General features: G+C 32.2%; 1 protein-coding gene across 6 annotated transcripts in view; it reads left to right on the forward strand.

The window, feature by feature from the left end:
• The window catches only part of TBC1D5 (TBC1 domain family member 5), a 510,030-nt gene that overhangs the window by 35,287 nt on the left and 456,013 nt on the right, over positions 1–18,730 (forward strand). For 5 of the 6 annotated variants that reach the window (XM_033133071.1, XM_033133070.1, XM_033133068.1 and 2 more), the window contains exon 2: positions 1,123–1,216. The exons of the other annotated variant lie outside the window; for it this stretch is intronic. The gene's annotated coding sequence lies outside the window, so the exon portion shown is untranslated. The remainder of the gene's footprint in view (positions 1–1,122; positions 1,217–18,730) is intronic. 6 annotated transcript variants of the gene reach the window in all.

Consider the following 18,730-nt stretch of genomic DNA (forward strand, 5'->3'; position numbering starts at 1 on the left):
TCCCTAAACCAGATATGCATTATTTTATATAAGAAAACCATGCACTGCTATCATTTTATTCTAACTCAGGGTTTTCCACTTTCAGCCCTACTAACGTTTTAGGTCAGATAATTCTTTGGTATGAGGGGCCATCTTGTCCATAGTAGGATGTTTAGCGGCATGCCTGAAATCTGCCCACTAGGTCCAGGTAATACTCCCCAGTGTCACAACCAAAAATGGCTCCAGGCCTTGCCGAATATCTCGTGGGGGGCAAATTGCCTCTAGTTGAGGACCTTTGCTCTACTCGATTTATGACGTTTTAGGATTTGCTGTTTTTTTTTAGGTTGGGCTCAAAGATAAGGGATCTGTAGTTTAACAAACCTTCACATGGAATTTGTGTAGACAAAATTAGACTCTTCCCTGCCACTTGGAGACCTTAAGCAATATGCATAGTCTTACTGAGCCTGTTTTCTTGACTGTAAAATAGGTAAAATATCACCTAACTTGAATTATTATTTTAAGAATTCCTTGAGATAAATTATGTAAAATACTTTGATTAATTTTAGTTTCCTTTCTTCAAATGTTGTGCTATATTGTTTCATTCCCTTAAATTTGTCAAAAGCCCATTGCAAAGCCTTTATTTCTGTAGGAAAGGCTCTCATACTTTGGGATCTACTGTTCGTGGATTTCAAGAATACTATACTGTAGATGGTTAAAAACTTTAATTATAATAAATGCTCAATGAAGATTTATTTATGAGGTCAATTGTGTTTTGACTCTTTGTGGTGATCTAGTTAGATTGTCACTACATTCATACTGTAACAGTTAAGTGATTTCATGTGTTCTTTCAGGGACTTTGAGCTTCTCAAATTGAGGATAGTATTAGATGTCAGCCAATCACTTTGTCCTTTGAAATTTTGTGTTCATGTCTGAAATTTTAACAGCTTGTGTGTCAGATCCAATAGGGAAAGTTGGCTTCTGTTGGTACTCAGTCCATTAAAGATTTAAAAAAACTTGACATCGTTTTCAGCTAATAATGTCCACATCCCATTGCTACTTTGTAGAATTATAAGACATTGTTCACTAGTGAATGGGATGCCATCTGTAATAATTAAGGTTATTCGTACTGTTCTACCCTTGCAGAAAATTTCCAAGGACTTGGTGAAGGAAGACTTTGTGAATGAAGAAGACTTTTCTGGTAGGAAAATAATCAGAGAGGCTATAGCACTATTATACTGTAAGTATTGCTTTGAAAAATAAGTGTAAGTTAAGAATATTTTAAGTGTCCAATTGTTTGTGGGAAAATATGTTAGGCAAAGATACATGTAAAATATAGAGGAAGATATAATCATGTTAATAATTCATAAAAAGTAATCCTAGTTGTCTTTTAAAAATTGAAAAATGTGTTCTTATGTATTGAGATGAAGATTTTACCAATAGCATTGAAAAATACTTCTAATTCTAACAAGAATCAATCTAGTTTATGTACATTTGCTTATTTAAAACTATCAGAATCCAGAAAATCATTCTAGTTTTGTAGGTTTGTTATTTGTTTGGGTGACTTATTGTTTAGGTTATTTTGCAGAATTATTTATTTGCTGATTTATTTATGTATTTCATTATTTATTTATTTGATTATTTAGTAAATTATTTATCTGATGAATTATTAATATATCTTCATGACATGCTTTAAATTATTTATAACTTAATTTTGAGTTTATTGCTTTTAGACGCTGCATTGTTACTGACTAGTTTTGATTTTTTTTCTTTGTGGTTCTTTAAAATTAAAGTATTAGCTCTAAGGCAAAAGTATATTCATTGCAATGCCCATGGATTTTTTTTTTTAAAGTAATTTATGGTAGAGATAAAATTTTAGTTACGCTTTGTTTAGCACCAGATTTACCTGTTTAGGGTTATCGGTGATAGAATGTTTGTGTGTTGTGTGCACACTCATCCTAGAGTCACTTACAAATTAATAATACAGACTATCCTCTGTAAACTGAGATGAACATCTAAACCTCAAACCTCAGTCCACATTACCCTTTGTATCTCTAAAGGACAGGTCTGTATTTCTTACTTGCTTTAGAATAAATAACTGAGTCTTAGTTGTTTTATTTTGGTGGCAAATCTATTTTACTACTTGAATATTTTTAGGAAAGTTCAAAGAAATGAAATCCAACTTAGATTTGGATCCCTGAGATATAAATTTGACTGATGTCGCCTTTGTTTTCTTAAATCCCCATTATATGTATTTGGAAAACAGCATGATGTTTACATAGATTTTTATATCAGTCATAATGACATTTATTTCATATCATATCTCTTATGGAAAGTTTTATACCACTTTAATGAGCTAAAATGGACAAGGGTCTTTATAAATGCAAGCTATGGTTTCTCTGACTTTGCTAATAATTATGTAAGTTTCTATTTTTAACTAAATAAGGTATGTCTTCTTTTTTCTGACTCTGTTTCATAAGATAGTGTAGTTATTAGGGCTCGCTTGTTGAATGGGTTTAATGAATAGGTTAAAGTAATTGTTTGGGTAAAAGAGAATCATGTGTACAATATGGTCTTTCTTTTGTGTTTGCTTGCAGTGAATTACTGTGTACTTTTACAGTTTTAACATTTCAGAGAGAAGTAGCATTGTACATTTCAAGTCAGGAGGCTGTTGAAATACAGTGAAAATGACCTCTGTACACAGGTTGTAAATTATGTATATATATACCCAAATTTCTTGTTTTGAAATACTGAATATATGAATATTTAATTAGAATATTGCTTTAGTATATTCTTCATCTACTTATCTTAAAGAAAGTGGTTTCATTTGATATGTATACACGGATTTAAAAAAATATATAATTGTACGTGTCTGTGACTTTTCTATTCTGGAGATGAACAACCGTAGGTACTGTTAGATCCGGAATTTTGTTTTAAAATGTGCTTCAGTATGCCAGTGTGTACTTCTTTAGAAGAAAAAAGCTTCCTTCCCCAATGTTGAGTAAGTATTAGTTGTCATGATAACGCACCCAGTTCTCACCGTTAACATGTATTTGTGGACTACTACCTGTGTCATCTAAGTACTCTTTCATTGGAAGAGACACACATGTGCACATACACATATGCACATACATGTGAAACTTTCCCCTGACATCAAAATAATTTTTCGAACTTGTTTTTGAAGAGACATTAATGGAGATTATAGTAATAATAGCTAGCATTTATTGAGCACTTACTAGGTGCAAACACAGTGTTTTTATCTTTTAATGGATTGTTACTCTTCACAGTGAGATAAGTATAGTTATTATCTTCATTTTACGAATGTGAAAGCAGAAATTTAGAGATGTTAAGTAACTTGCTCATCGCCACACAGCTGACAGTATAAGTGATGGTACTGCGATTAGGACTCACTTAGTTTGACTCTGAAGAGTCTTTCGTAGCCCATTTCAGTTTTGTATACGTAGTTTTCACCAGAGTTGTTTTATTTTTGTTGGAGAATGTACGTATTTATCTCTGATAGGTTTAACTTGCTAAATATTTTCACTTTGCATAACACTGGGTCATCTTTTTTAAACAGTAGACAGTACTTGAACTTCTTGAATTTTTTGATTTGATTCTTCTTGTAATCCTATATAGTGGACAAGAATTACATACTGAGGAAGAAGAATTTGTGCCTCAGAGAAATTATATGTTTGCTTAAGAGATATCTAATACTTAGACCAGATCTTTTGACTTTTGAACCCAAGGCAATTGCCAGGGCTCTATTAGATCAAGTTTAATTTTCTTGTAAAATTAATGGTATTATCAGGGTTAGATATATGCATATTGTTAAAAAGAATGTGATGCCTAAATTTTTACAGAAATGTTCACAAAGAATTAAATTGACTCTAAATATAGTGTTTAATACACAGGTAAGTTTTTTAATTGTGCATAAAAAAGACAAGAAAGTAACCAATTGTAATTTTAAACACTTAAATGTAATTATTTAAGAGATTCTGGGGAACCTCAGAGAGTAAGGAAAAGCAATGTGAATCTGGTGTGAGGCTAAGAGAAAAGGATCTTTCCAACCCTGTTTACTACCTGCAGTTAAGGGACGCCTCCATCCTGGGTCCGAAACACACAAAGGATATCAGCAAACAGATGAGTTAGACAGTAACCGAGTCTGGGTAATGTTGGTATGAGTGCCTAAGTAACTGCATCTGTGTGAGTGGCAGGGTACAGTGTGAATCCCTCAAAGTTTTCAGTTAGATTTTTCAAGTAAATAATTAGCGTCACATTATAAAATCCTCAAAACCAATGATTTAGGTAATATGAAATACTACAATAGCCAGGATGAACATATAATTTACCTACCAATTCAGGAGGTATTACTACTAGGAAGAGAAAGATAAGTAGGCAAAGTTGGTTATAGTATAGTAGATAGTTCTAAAGTTTTCATATCATACAGGAATTTTTATGCTTGTTTTTGCCTTGTGAATCTTCTAATAACATATTTGATACTGGACTGAAAACTAACCTTATTTATTATAACTTCAGAATTTATAATTTTAAGTTGGATGATCCAGTGGTCTTTTTTTTCCTTAAAAACCATGTTACATGTTACATATACTGATAATTTGGCAGTTTTGCTAAACCATTTTTGAAATGTTTTTCCTTGCTGAAATTTTTTGTGGGAAAATAAGCATCTCTAGAAGAGAGTTGCCTAAAGGTTTTGTTTTTTGTGTAGTTTTCTTTTTAATTACCTCTTGACATGTATTTATCTAACATGGCATATTACATTATTAAAGTTCATAATTAGATTATTAAATTTAAATTTCTAGTTAATTTTCATTTAGAGAATAGATGATTTAAGTTGAACTAGGTAACCACACTGACATATTTTTATTTGAATCTACATTAAAAAGAAAAATTCTCATGCAATCATTCTTACTTATTCATATGTATGATATCAGAACGCTTTTTGTTCAGAAAGGCCTATTATGCCGAGTAACAAAAGTAGGAGTTTCCATATATACTGCCTGGAGTTTGTCACAGTGTGAAGCACTTAGTGAAATATTACTATAGTTGTAAGAGTAATAACAGAGCTTATGTTGGCTCTGAGAGTAGCTCCTTTATAATTATGACAAGTAAAAGTACAGCCAAAGGTCACATTAAATACAAGATTTCTTTCACACCTCATCCATTTTGTGGATAGCATGTGAAGTAGTTTGGGTACCTGCATTGATATTTTAAGAGAGCAAACCAAGGTTGATCCCATGGAAGTGTTTCAAATATCTTTCCTCCTATCTCCCATGTGGTTGCAAAATTTGGCATGAATGTGTATTTGAATTCTGGACTAATTAAATAGAACCTTATTAAATTTAGAGTTTGCAAAATAAAAAGGAACTTTCATACCGCAAAAATTTCATAGGGCACTAAATAATAATGACGACATATAAGTGTCTTTAATAATACAAATACTATACTGACTCAATGCAGTCTTCATATTGATCACCTTAGTATTGATATTGCTCACTGAAACAGTAAATACCCAACAAAATAGAAACAACAGCAAAAGCAGAAAATAAAGTTACATAGATGAAATTATATAAGCATCACATGCCTATACATATCCAGTCTATTGATCAGCTCCTATTTTTGACTTTAATTTGGCTAAGTAAAAGTTGGAATATTAAAAAGGTCATACATAGAAAAGCTTCCTATCAAAAAAAACTTATATAAAGAGAATATACATATGTTGCAGAGTGGTTATCAAATCCCTTTAAGTCAAGTCATCCTCTGTATACAATATCAAAAAATATAGACTGAAAAAAGGATGTTCAGAAGAGGGTAAAATTGGCAAGTTATAATAATTGATAAGAGCATTTCTGTTTTTTAATTTTATTTAAATTTATTGGTGTGACATTGGTTAATAAGATTATATAGGTTTTAAGTGTGCCATTCTATATTATATCTCTGTATACTGCATTGTGTGTTCACCACCCAAAGTCAGATCTCCTTCCGTCACCAGACACTTAACCCCCTTTACCCTCTTCTGCCATCCCCCACCCCCGTCCCCTCTGGTAACCATTGTACTGTTGTCTGTGTCTATGAGTTTTTGTTTGTCTTGTTTGTTCATGTGTTACTTCTAGTTTTATATTCCACATATGAGTGAAATCATGGTGCTTGACTTTTTCTGTCTGACTTATTTCACTTAGCATGATAGTCTCAAGATCCACCCATGTCATTGCAAATGGCACTTACTTCATCTCTTTTTATGGCCCAGTACTATTCCATTGTATTTTTGCACCACATCTTTAACCAATCATCTATTGAAGGATACTTTGGTTATTCCCATGACTTGGCCACCATCAATAATGCTGCAGTGAACATAGGGGTTTTCAAATTTTTTTGAGTAAAGACCCAGAAGAGGGATTGCTGGGTCTTATGGTAACTCGATTATTAATTTTTTGTGGAACCTCCATACTGTTTTCCATAGTGTCTATACCAATTTACATTCCCACCAGCAGTGTATGAGGGTTTCTTTTTCTCCACAGCCTCTCCAACGCTTATTATTACTTGTCCTGTTGATAATAGCTGTTCTAACAGGTGTAAGGTGGTATCTCATTGTGGTTTTGATTTGTGGTTCCCTAATAGCTAGTGAAGTTGAACTTCTTTTCATATATCTGTTGGCCGTTTGTATGTGTTCTTGGAGAAGTGTTGGTTCAGGTACTCTGCCCATTTTTTAATTGGATTTTTTTGTTTTTTTGTTGTTGAGTTGTATGAATTCTTTATATATTTTGGATATTATCCCCCGATCGGAGGTGTTATTTGCAAATATCATCTCCCATTCAGTTGGTTACCTTTTTGTTTTGTTCATGGTTTCTTTTGCTGTGCAGAAGTTTTTTAGTTTGATATCTTTCTGTTTCTTCAAACACTTTTTTTCTGTTGTTTCCCCCATTGCATGTTTCTTGCTATAAGACGTCTGATTTCCTTGATATTTTATAAATGAAAATTTACTGTACATGAAGTATGAGTAATAATAGGGTTCAAAGGTGAAATTTTATTTTGTCCATAAGGCACCCAAATAGAGTGGCACAATTTTGCACTTAAAATATGAAAAATAACTAACACTACCCAATCAATATTTTGGGGGACTCTGAAATTAATAACTATTGACAACCATTTTGAACTGTTGCTCATATCATAATCATTCTCTTGCTTCACAGAAACTATATTGTTAAAATTTGTTACTGATTTCTTAAATGAAACCTAATTACAAAATAACCCAATTAAATCATATTGTGTGTGAAAACTAAGTGCATTTTTGTATAGATACGTAGTTTTGTTTATTTTCAAAGTGACACTGTTTATAATGTATGTAAGCATAACTCTATAATGTATGTAAGCTTCGCAGTCATTTGATATTGATTCAATGTATAGACTGTCATCTGAAGACAGCCATTGTCATGAGAGTTCTCTCCAATCTGACAGTCATCTTTGCCCAGACAAAGAATACTTGCTTCTAATTCCTTCCTCTGATTTATTTATTATGGTTACTATTTCTTTAGCTGCCCCTGCCATTTTCATTCAGAGTTATGCGGTGATGTGTTAATGTGATGTAGAAGAAGGTCAAAGATTTGATATCCTCAGAGGTTGGATAGCTTTTCTCTGTTCTTTATCTGTGGATCTCAGCTCATTGTTTTTTGTTTTGTTTTGTTTTGTTTTTTCTGGTTTAACTTCCTCATTATATGGAAATAAAAAGAAAAAAACTAAAACCTTATTTATTTTACTCTCAGACTTGATTAATAGTTTTTTTGGGTATAGAATTCTAGGTTGCACATCATTTTTTTTAGAATTTTGAAGGCTTTGTTTCACAGCATTCAGTGTTGTTACCAAGGAGTCTATCACCTTTATTTTATTCCCCCTCCACATTGTTTTCTGCTGTGCATGACCTGTTTTTATCATTTGGGAAGTTTTTAGAATCTTTTTGTTTGAAATTTTATGATGATGTGTCTTGGAATGGATTTTATTCATTATTTATACTGGATTTTCAAAGGACTCTATCATTCTGGAAGCAATTGTCCTTCATTTTGGGGGCGTTACCTTGAATTATTTTCTTCCCCCAGTTTGTTTGTTTGTTAAGTTTATTTTTCCAGTTCTCTTAGTTGGACATTCCCCACCAGGGTAGTCGAGGTGGGAAATTGATTGTTGCCCGACTGTGGGCAAAATAGTTTGCTTCTACTCAGTGATTTTTATGATAACTTTTCTTTTGAGTTACTTCCTTTGATATGTTATATTTCTATTTTCCCAAAAATTTGTGATCTCTTTGGGGTTTTTGGAGTGATATGAAATAAGCCGATGTGATTAATCTTTGTTAACTAAAACTTTTTATGTGGTTTACTCCTTACATCTTTTCATGGCTAACTCATCCTGCAAGATGTAGTTCTTGAAAATGTTTCCTGATTTCTCGGTGATATCATCTCACCTTCTATAAATTTTTGTAGAAGAACACTTATTCCATGTTGTAATTCTTAATTTATTACTTATCTTTGTGATAAACACAGGAATTGACTTATTTTTACCAATGTCTGTCAAATCATAGTATTTCTTGAATGAAAACATAAACAATACAAAAATTAGGTAGATGGTAGGTAGCTACAGTCCAGTTTTGTCAGAATTGTATTTCTTATTTTAATCCTTTTTAATGTAGATAGAAAATAAAACTTAATGGAGATTTACTTTCAGTAAAATATTAGTACTGTTATTGTCTTATGGTAATCAAAGAAATATCTTTACATTGAAGCTAAGTTACAAAGTAGTTGTGAGAGTTTCAATGTAAAGGAGAATCATAATGAATTTAATTAGAAATTAAGCTACAAGATATTAAAAAATAGTGAATAGTTTTATATATTAAGGTGAGTATGACAAAATTGTAAAAAAGAGGCAAGAATGGAGAAAAAGTGTTGTCGTCTTTGGTTAGCGTAGCATTTCAATGATTCCAAATAAAGTTAAAAATTGTAGGAAAACAGTATGTACTACTATTTGTTTTCTGAAAATTTGCCTTATCCACAGACAAAAGTAAAACATCCACATTCTCACAAGATTTTGTTAAAAGTTATTTGTCACTCTTTTGAGTTTGTTTCACATCAGAATTATTTGTTCTTTGTTTCTGGGAGTTTTCCTTTGATCATAATGTTGTTTTGTTTTATTAATTTTAACTTTAATGATAGGAAACAAAATTGTTGTAATTTGAACTGTTTGACTCATGACTCATTTTTTCAAAAAAGTTAAGTCGATCAGCAAATATGTTTTGAGTACGTACAGGACTCTGGTTGGTATGAAGGGAAGCTGAAGAGGTATTCACTTTTGAGAAGGTATCTTCTGTTAAGACAATGTATGCACATGAGGCGTGGCAGGTACAAAGTTCAGTAGGATGACAAATGTCTCAAAATTGTATATGGTTGGGTACCAATGAACAGCCCAGATGAGATTTATAATAATTTAACTATTTTTAGTAGACTTATTACATATTCTTAATTATATTTTAGGCATGATGTCAATAAAGTAATAAGGATCAGTAACTTGATGAAGTTATTTAAGTGTTCTAATTTTATTTTTTAATATTTATCTCTCATTTTAGCTCATAGACTCAGTATCTTTAGGACCTAGTTATTATCATCATTGAATTTGCTTGCTAATTAGAAATGTCCTTAAAATTACATAGAATTACTTTTGGGATATTTTACTTTTTACCTATTGACTACATATACATCTGTATGTATCTGTAGCATATATATGTACGTATATATAGTCAATATATGTGTACATATATATATGTATATATGTATATTTGCCATATCCACAGACAAATGCACACACACACACACACACACACACACACACAATAATGTTCTTATAAAATGACGTAAGTTTCAAAAATTAGGGATTTACACCAAAGAAATATAGGTGGTGATTTTTTTCCTATATGGTAATCTTTTGGTTTATAAATTATTGTTAGAATTGTTTGTTTTATGCTCATGTATTTTTATCTACATTCAACATGCATATTTTTTAGGAGTAGCTTCAGGATAGAATTACATATTCTATAGTTTTTTATTCAAACACTTTTACTCAAATACTATTTTATTCAAATACTTTCCCCTATCTTGAGATCTTGTAATTCATTAGAATATTTTCTGGTGTGTACACAGTTTACACCTATGCAATCTCTATTACTCCGTCTCTTACACTTTGTCCATCTTCGTGTCTTTCAGTTTATATCCCACTTCGTATATTAGGTTACACTGAACCCAGTATTTGCAAAAAACTTTATGAGAAACAAACCAAGTGCGGAAAGGTCTAATGGAGAAAACAAATATAGTTATGCTATTGTATAAACTTTTAAAATGTCTAGCAAGCTAGAATTATTTAACAGATGTGATTGCTTCATTGTTTCAAATTTATGCCAATCAGAGTTGATAGGATTTGATCACACTCTAGTAAATTTATGAGAGAAATTACAATATTGCATGACATGCTTCAGATAGAAAACATCAATATAAGTTGAATGTGATTTCTTGTTTAAGCTAACAAGTCAGTAATTCTTTAAATCAGATGGTTGTATTTTGAGAGAATATCAGTTTTTGTGAAAAATTAACAGTATCTTTGATATTTTCTTCATGGTGACAAAAAGTATATTAAACTTTTGTTTTAGTATACAAATGTGATTGTAGATGGGAGGCACCTTGTTTTTATTTAGTTATAGATGACCTACCTGTCAAGTTTCTAAAGGCCTATAAAGAAATGGGGCTGGACTTAAAAGAAATTTGACTGCAGAACATTTTAATGAAAGATAAAAGGCTTATCATGGTGGGACTGAATTTCTTTAAACTTTCATTAGATGTATCTAAAGGCTTAATTACTAGGAATTGTTTTTAAACAAGTAGAAGTTTAAAACCTCACATAAACACAGAAAATGGAAAAGATCATATTGACTAATGAAGTGACAGGTTCCTCCAAGGAAGCTACAGCCAAAGAATGGGCGTCAGATTCTCAAGCCTGTTTGTACTAACAAGTGATAGGACCAGTAATTTAAAAGCCCCTGCTAAGAATGATTTTGATCCCCTTTGCCCTCATCTATTACCCCCTGCCCCCTCCCAATAAACTTTAATTGAAAAAAAAAAAAGTGTTTTTAACTTCATTTAGGAGGTCTACGTAGTGGAATTTTTGAGTTCAATTTTGAAATAAAAGAATGAAGTCTCTTGAGAATTTGGTTTGAATTGTTATTAAGTCAAATCATTTGTGAAAAAGCGGGTAGAATTTTTAGTTTCTTAGCTTGTAATTAAAAATGTTTAGAATATGGAGACTAGCCAAACCAATGATTTTTAAGGTAAGGCTGGTATGTTTCAGAAGGATATTATTACATCTTTTAAATTTTTTCGCGACTTAGATTTACAATATTTAAGAAATATTTTAAATAGTCACAAAGTACACAGTATAAATAGAATAGGTAACCTTGTATTTACCATGCAGAATTAGTATGTATTAACTCTCTCTCTGTCTCTGTCTCTCTCTAGATATATCTATCTATCTATCTATCTATCTATCTATCTATCTATCTATCTATGTATGTCTATCTGTCTGTCAATCATCTATCATTTTAAAGTTCCTCGTTTCCCAAAGATAACCACCATCCCGAAAGTGGTTTATACCCTTCATGTCCATTTTAGACTTAACTATATCTATGTTTTCATTAACATCGAGTGGGTTCTCACTAATAAAATATTTTATTAGTCTTTATGCAGTTTGCTTTTTTATTCTTTTACTCAACTTTGTTTCTGAGCTGTTCCTTACTTCTGTTTTTATATCTGGTTTATAAAATTGAACTGTTCTCTAATATTCTGTGATAGGACAACATCAGTACCACAATATGTATGTATGTTTCTCTTTGGATGGACCTTTATAGGTCAGGATACTTTGCACAGATTTCGTCCCCAGATACTCATGTGGCTCTGTTGGGCTCAGAGTTTTCAACACATGAGACGACTGCCCTCAACTCTTTCAGCATCGTATCCGGGTTCTGGCATTAGGCAGTATCCCCAGGCAGTTTGGTGCCACTGGAGCAGTGTGTTGCTGTCTCTTTTCTTGCTGAAGTTCATCTGACCTTAAAAGCCAACTGCAAAGAAGCCTGCAGACAACCCTGTTATGTTGCTGTTCTAAAAAAACTTCCTCCTATCCTCTCCACGCTCCCAGTAAAAACAAACAAACAAAAACCATAAAATCTCTTCTTTTTTGTTTTGTTTAAAAAAGATGCCTTTTGTTATATTTTACCGTTTTTACATTTTTGTTTTATTTTATCCTGTGGGAGATGACGATGTATGCTGTTTGGGGGTTTATTTTGCCATAGCAACAGTTGCACTGGCTGGGCCTGTGCATATATAAAGACATGGTTTTGCTTAATGTGAACAATATGATTTTGTGTCCAGGTGATTATATAACTCACAGTTAATAACAGTGAAATATGGAGTATTGAGAATTAGACACTCCTATTTGTGAAGAGTTTGGAATTTTTTAGGCATTATTTGAAAATTTTATTATATAAATTGCATTCTTTGGGTTCAAATTTATATTATAATTTTTATTAGTCAGTCCGGCTTATTTTAATGTGTTTTATATGTTGGTAGAAGTCATATATTTAAAAGTACACTTAAACATATATTGCACACTTAAGATTTGGGTTGTGATGAACTCTCAAACCATTGAAGAGAAAGCTGTCAGTTTACAAAATTCTTTGTGTGCCCAGCAGCTTGAAGCTTCCTCATAGAATGGCAAATATTAAAGTATTAATGTTATTAACTCTTTCTTGAAATACCCTTGGAAGTATTTTTGAAATAAAAAAAGATTATAGAAATTGCCAGGTCTGGATCATTTCTTGTGTATCAGTAGTTTCAGAAAGCTGAAAAATGTTTATGGTGTGTAATAAACAGATGCTGCTCTAACAGCGCAATACATTATGTACCAAAAATGATCTCTGCTTTAATCATAGATGCCGACTTAATGAGACAACCCTAGCTTACATCAAAAATGGAGTTAGGATGTGATTTTTTTTGCTTTCTGTATGTTTTTTCTACATAATTAATAGACATACATACCTTTTAACGTCATTGTCACAATTGTTTGGAGTTTTTATTTCTTTCATTTCACACAGTTTTTGTTTTGTTTTGTTTTTTTTAAATTCCCAGGAGTATGTTATTGTCTCATAAACCCATTCAAAATAGTTACTAAAATATTTTAAAGAAGATGTCTCATCTTGTATTAAGTCTGTTTGCATGAAAAAATTCCTATCTGTTCGTTTTTTAAAGATTCTATCTTTTTGTTGGGGGAGGACTGTGTTTTTTAAATAACTTATGGGAAAGTTATGGGGAGACTGTCACTTTAGTTGGTGAACTGATTATTGTGAGATGGTGACAGTTGAGGTTTCCAGTCTCTCTCTCGCAGTGTCCTTACGTTGCCCCTTAGGTGTGCTGCTGCAGAGGCATTGGAACCATCCTGGTCTGTGAGAGCTCTGCTAGGCTCTGCTTCCATTTCCTCTTCACCAGATTTTATTCCCTCACACTCGTCTTCAGTTGCTGACATTGAGCCCTTAAATTCTTCTATATCTAGATTATACACCTTGATTGACAATTTGCTTTTACGTATGGTCAGATAATTCTATATTTGGAAAAATACTCCTATTGTGTGTTTTATTCCACTGAACCTTGCAGTGTTAAATGCAGTTTGGATGCATAGGGAAGAATTAATGATTGGAAGATACAGAGTTGGTAAATTATTTATTCTGGCCCCGAGGAAGCTGAAAAGCTGAGTGAAAGACTAATAAATCATTTGTGGTAGTGCTGGTTGTCACTTCCAATTATTTTAGACGGTTTTGTGATAAACTGCAGCACCTGCTATATCCGCACACCCTCCCTTGATGCTGGTGGTGCAGCTTGTTTAGTCGATTATCAGAGACAAGTTTGTGTAAAGTTTATTTAGGTTGGAAAGGAAATTACTCTTTTTAAGTCCATTTTGATGCTTTTTCTCATTGTTTTGAATGAAAGGATTTCTGTGACAAGACAGGGAATCTGGAATATACATCCCACTTTGGCCAGGGGAGACTGTCTTTATCTTTTGTTAAATTAAATACTTGAAGAATTGAGCTTCTTTATTATTCCCAGACTAATTAAAAACTACTTCGACTGAGATGATTAGTATGCTAAAGATCAGATCATCTCTTTGATATGACACTACTTACAAAGAACTACTGCTGCTGTTTGACCAGGCCTTTTGTCATCCTTCTTTTAGGATGAAAAGTGTTTAATGGCTGAGGCTTTGAAACTAGTAGTCCTAAAAGGTTGTGAGGTCCCTCCTTGCCCTGGTCCTAACCTAAACTCGGCTGCTGAGATCCTTGGAGGCATAAAAGAACTTGAAAGAAAGCTTAGCCTGCACTGGTCTGGTTCTAGCAGTCATGAAATAGGGCCACTCTAAAATTCCTTCCGAAACAAATTATGAACATCATACAATGTTTGTGCTTCATGCTTGGAATTATGGAAAGTTCTCTTGTTTCCATCAGAGTTTAATAATTATTTATGTTCAAGCCCAGAACATTGTTTCTTTATATATCAGAGTAACTTGTCTTCACTGAGATTTTTAGCTTAACATAAAAAAAACAGGAGATTTGAGAGGACTCTTACGGCTATATACAAAAAACAATCTTGATAACTGTCTTGTGTTCATTAAGTCACAATTTTACTCATTAACTTATTTCTCCTCATAAACATTTATTAAGCTCATGTGTGCCTGCTCTCTGAGAACAACTTCTACTATTAGTAATAACAACTCTTTTTTAGAACTTGGTATGTTCCATGTACTAGTAAGCATTTTACATATATTAACTCATTTTAATATAAGAACTCTATAAGGTATATACTGTTCTTATCCTTATTTTACAAAGGACCCTTATGAAGTGGTAAGGCCATACTGATTTCATTTTTTTTTTTTTTGAGTCTATAGAAGTAGGGAAGTGTTTATGATAAATCTTAATTAGTTTTAGGGATTTCAATCCAGGTAGTGTAATAATAACTATCATTTATTGAACATTTAATTTTGTTTGGTACTATATTCATTATTTCACTTTTAACCCCTGCATTATTAATCATTATTATATTTGTTATAATGAAGAAATAGAAGCTTAAAGAGGTTAAGCCACTTGTTCTGGGTTAAGTCGCTTGGAGATGGAGGAGCTGGGATTTGAATTAAGATCTGACTGCCTCTAAACTTTGTTTAAGGGGTCAGAAACCCTAGTCCTAATGGTCTGTTGTGTGATAAGCAGTGGAAAGTGGGGAGCAAAATGGGCTAGTGGGAACCCAGGCAACTGGAGAACTTTTCAGAAGTGGGTCCAGAGTCTCTAGATCTAGTGATTTTTTTCTTTTTTTTTGAGAGAAGTTAAAAGTCTAGATTTTCATATAAAATGTTTAAATTTTAAAATCTTGGCAATTTATGCAGGATGAATTGTTTGCCTACTGGATGTGGCCTGTGAATGCCAGTTTGTAACCTTTGCAAACTGTATTGTCTTTGGTAGAATTTGTTTTGACTGGAGGTTTCCATTCTAACTTCATCTAATTGAAAACTAGTAAGAATCTATGAAATAGTAATAATAGGATAGTATCGATAAAATTTCATTCTTAGGGAGATTAACAAACTAGATGAAACATAATTATTTGTTATTTTATTAATCCTATATAGTTCATGATACACCTCACATTAGTTTTCGTTGAGCTTGGTTTTCAAGTCATTGTGAATGCTACTAATTTAAATACAGTCTAGCACAGAGCATTGAATCAAAGAATAAAAAATTTAGACGAGAATCTTGAAAATCTCAGCAGGTAGTAAAGTATGTAAGTGTTTATTGACACTTTCTCTTAATATTGTGCCACTGATAACAAATCCTTTCATTTCCTTCTATTCATACACATTTCTTTTCCTATGCTATGAATCATGTGGAAATTTAAGATGCACATAGTTTTTCATAAGGACACATAGTTTTTCATCGAAATGCCTTTATCAGATTATACATAAAATTAAATAATATGTGGAATGTTTTGACTTTTAATGGAATTTTGTGACTTGTAATGGAATTTAACACAATTAGTCAAAGGCCTTTATTTATGTGGAGTACTACCCAATGGTAAAGTTTTAGTGAATGGGAACTGTCTGAAATAAAAGTTAGTGCTTGTTTGTTACTGGTTTGATTAAACACTTTTATGTTACTTAAAAAACAAATAACATGTCCCTGAGACAACTCGGTGTCATAAGTATTTGAAAAAAAAATTCAGACTAATCAGTTATTAGAAGATTCTTCCACAAACCCAGGTTGAAAACCTAATCTAATAATTGTTATTCTAATTCACTATTTTAAAATAACTTTTCTTAATGGATTTTCAAAGCCTACCTTACAAGGGAAGACATTCCATCCAAAATCAATTCGTTCAAAAAGGAAAGCTTAATAAAATATGAATTCTTTAGTGTGTCCTTTAGATCCTTTATGTATTATTTAATATATAAATAAAATACTTGTTACTGACTTAATTTTTGTGTTATAAGTTTCTGCTATAAGTTATAGCAGTTTTTTGACTTAGAGCATTTCATTTAATATTGTTCAATTATTGGTCAAAGTATGGCTTTAAAAATTAATAGAAAAATATTTTACTATGGTCTTTTTTTATTATAACAACAATATATGCTCATTACAGAAAAATTGAAAAATAAAAAACACATGTTATCCCACCACACAGAATAATCAGCAAACGCCTCTCGTTTTTGAGACCTTTTTTCTTTTTCAGTTTGACGGCTTAGCATTTTATATTTGTCTTTTTTGTGTTATTACTCATAGTTTAGTAGATTCATTTTTAAAAGACATTATGATGCTTGATAGAATTAAAATGCATCCCCTTCATAGAGCTTCTCATCCAGTGGTTGGAAGTAAATTCTTCTCCTTAACTTCCATGTGACTATACCTAGTATGATACCTTGTAGCTACTTTTATCTTACCCCAAACTTCTCTGAGGGCAAGCATTATCTTATATTTCTCTTTATATTCTTATAACATTTACTGACTGTTGGATGAATAAATAAAAGTAGATCTTAAATTCAGTTTGTCTCTTGTATCTACCACTTGAAATAGCCAAATGGCAGCAAATATATGAATGTGATTTTTGCCATTTTAATGGGTTATTCAGGTAGGGCTTTTGTGGAAATGTGATTATACAAAGAAATCACTGAAGTTTATGGAGCTAATAATTCTTCCTCGATCTAAACATGGACCTGGTCCTCTATATCGTAATTAATGAAGATTTGTTACGATCAAATATGTCAAGTAAATCTAATTTGAAAGGTGAATTTTGCTAAATAAGTATCTTTGTACAGTATTACAGTATTAGAAATCTGCAAATGTTATTGGAAGATTTATTATTAAATGGATCATGGGAAGTTTGAAGTAGACAAATTTTCGATATGGTAGATCTAGTATGGTATTTAGATAAAAAGGTAATTCATAATGCTAGAGGTGACTAGGTTTCTAGAAGTTTTCTTTGTCAGTAGGAAACTGAAGTTTTGGGACATAATAATTGGATCAGGGTACACAGTAGTGTACCTAAATACTCATTACTAATGTATACTTAAATAGTTTTTGAATGACTAAATTAAATGTCTTATGTGTAGAAGTTGTTCAAAACTTTGTCACATGTACTTCAGGAAAGTTATTACCAAAAAAAATTTACCATTAATATATATATTAGAAAACAATATTTGTATGCCTTAAAAAATATCCCTTGGAGAGAAGAACTTAGAAGACGTAATACTTTTAAAACATGGCAATGTAGTAAAGATGAACTAGAATGGGTTCTAGGAGCTTTGTTTCTAGCAGCACTTTGACTGTAATTGGAAGGTTGCCTTGGATAAGCTTTATGGAAACTTTTCAAGTTGGAAGAAGATTTCAGCTGGAGTGTCTAAAGGGTCACTTAAAAAAAAAAAACCCTCTATATTAAAATAAAATGTGTCCAAGCTTTAAAGAAAAGATCTCATAGTTTGCAGATGATCCTAAAATTGGAGCTAGAGGAAATAATGAGGAACAATGCAATCAGATTCAAAAAGATTTAGATTGTTTAGGTGATTGGGCCAGCAGATGGCAAGTGCAGTTCAGTGTAGACAAATGTAAAATAATTATCGTAGGAACAAAGAACCAATCATACAGCACACTGATCAGGAAAAAATTTGTGGGTTATTGTAGGAAAACCATTGAAACAGTTAACCCGGTGCACAGCTGCAGCAAAAAAGGCAAGCAAGAAACCAAATTAGCAGACGGATGGAATATAAAGCAAGAGGCAATACTTCTAGTGTATTAAGAAACTTGTTAGACCCCATCTAAATTACTCAGTCTGGTATTGGTTGATGGTACTACTTTAGAAAGAGTAAATTTTTGCCTTGGAAATAGACTAGGAAATTGTAACAAGTGAATCTAATAATGTTAAAGAGATTTGAATTAATTTTTATGAATTTTAAATTTGTGCACTTGTATAGATACGGGCAAGACACTGAGTCAAAGTAAAGGCGCTTTGGGTCTGTCTGGCTACTATGAAAACTTGGTTTTAGGAAGGACATGTATACTCAGTTTCAGCTGCCCAGGGCCTTACCTAACCTTCTTGCTAGTTTAGGTGACAGGCTGCCCTTCATCTTTCTT

The sequence above is a fragment of the Rhinolophus ferrumequinum genome, chromosome 17 (genome assembly GCF_004115265.2).
Source record: "Rhinolophus ferrumequinum isolate MPI-CBG mRhiFer1 chromosome 17, mRhiFer1_v1.p, whole genome shotgun sequence".
In the NCBI taxonomy this organism is placed as follows: Eukaryota; Metazoa; Chordata; class Mammalia; order Chiroptera; family Rhinolophidae; genus Rhinolophus; species Rhinolophus ferrumequinum.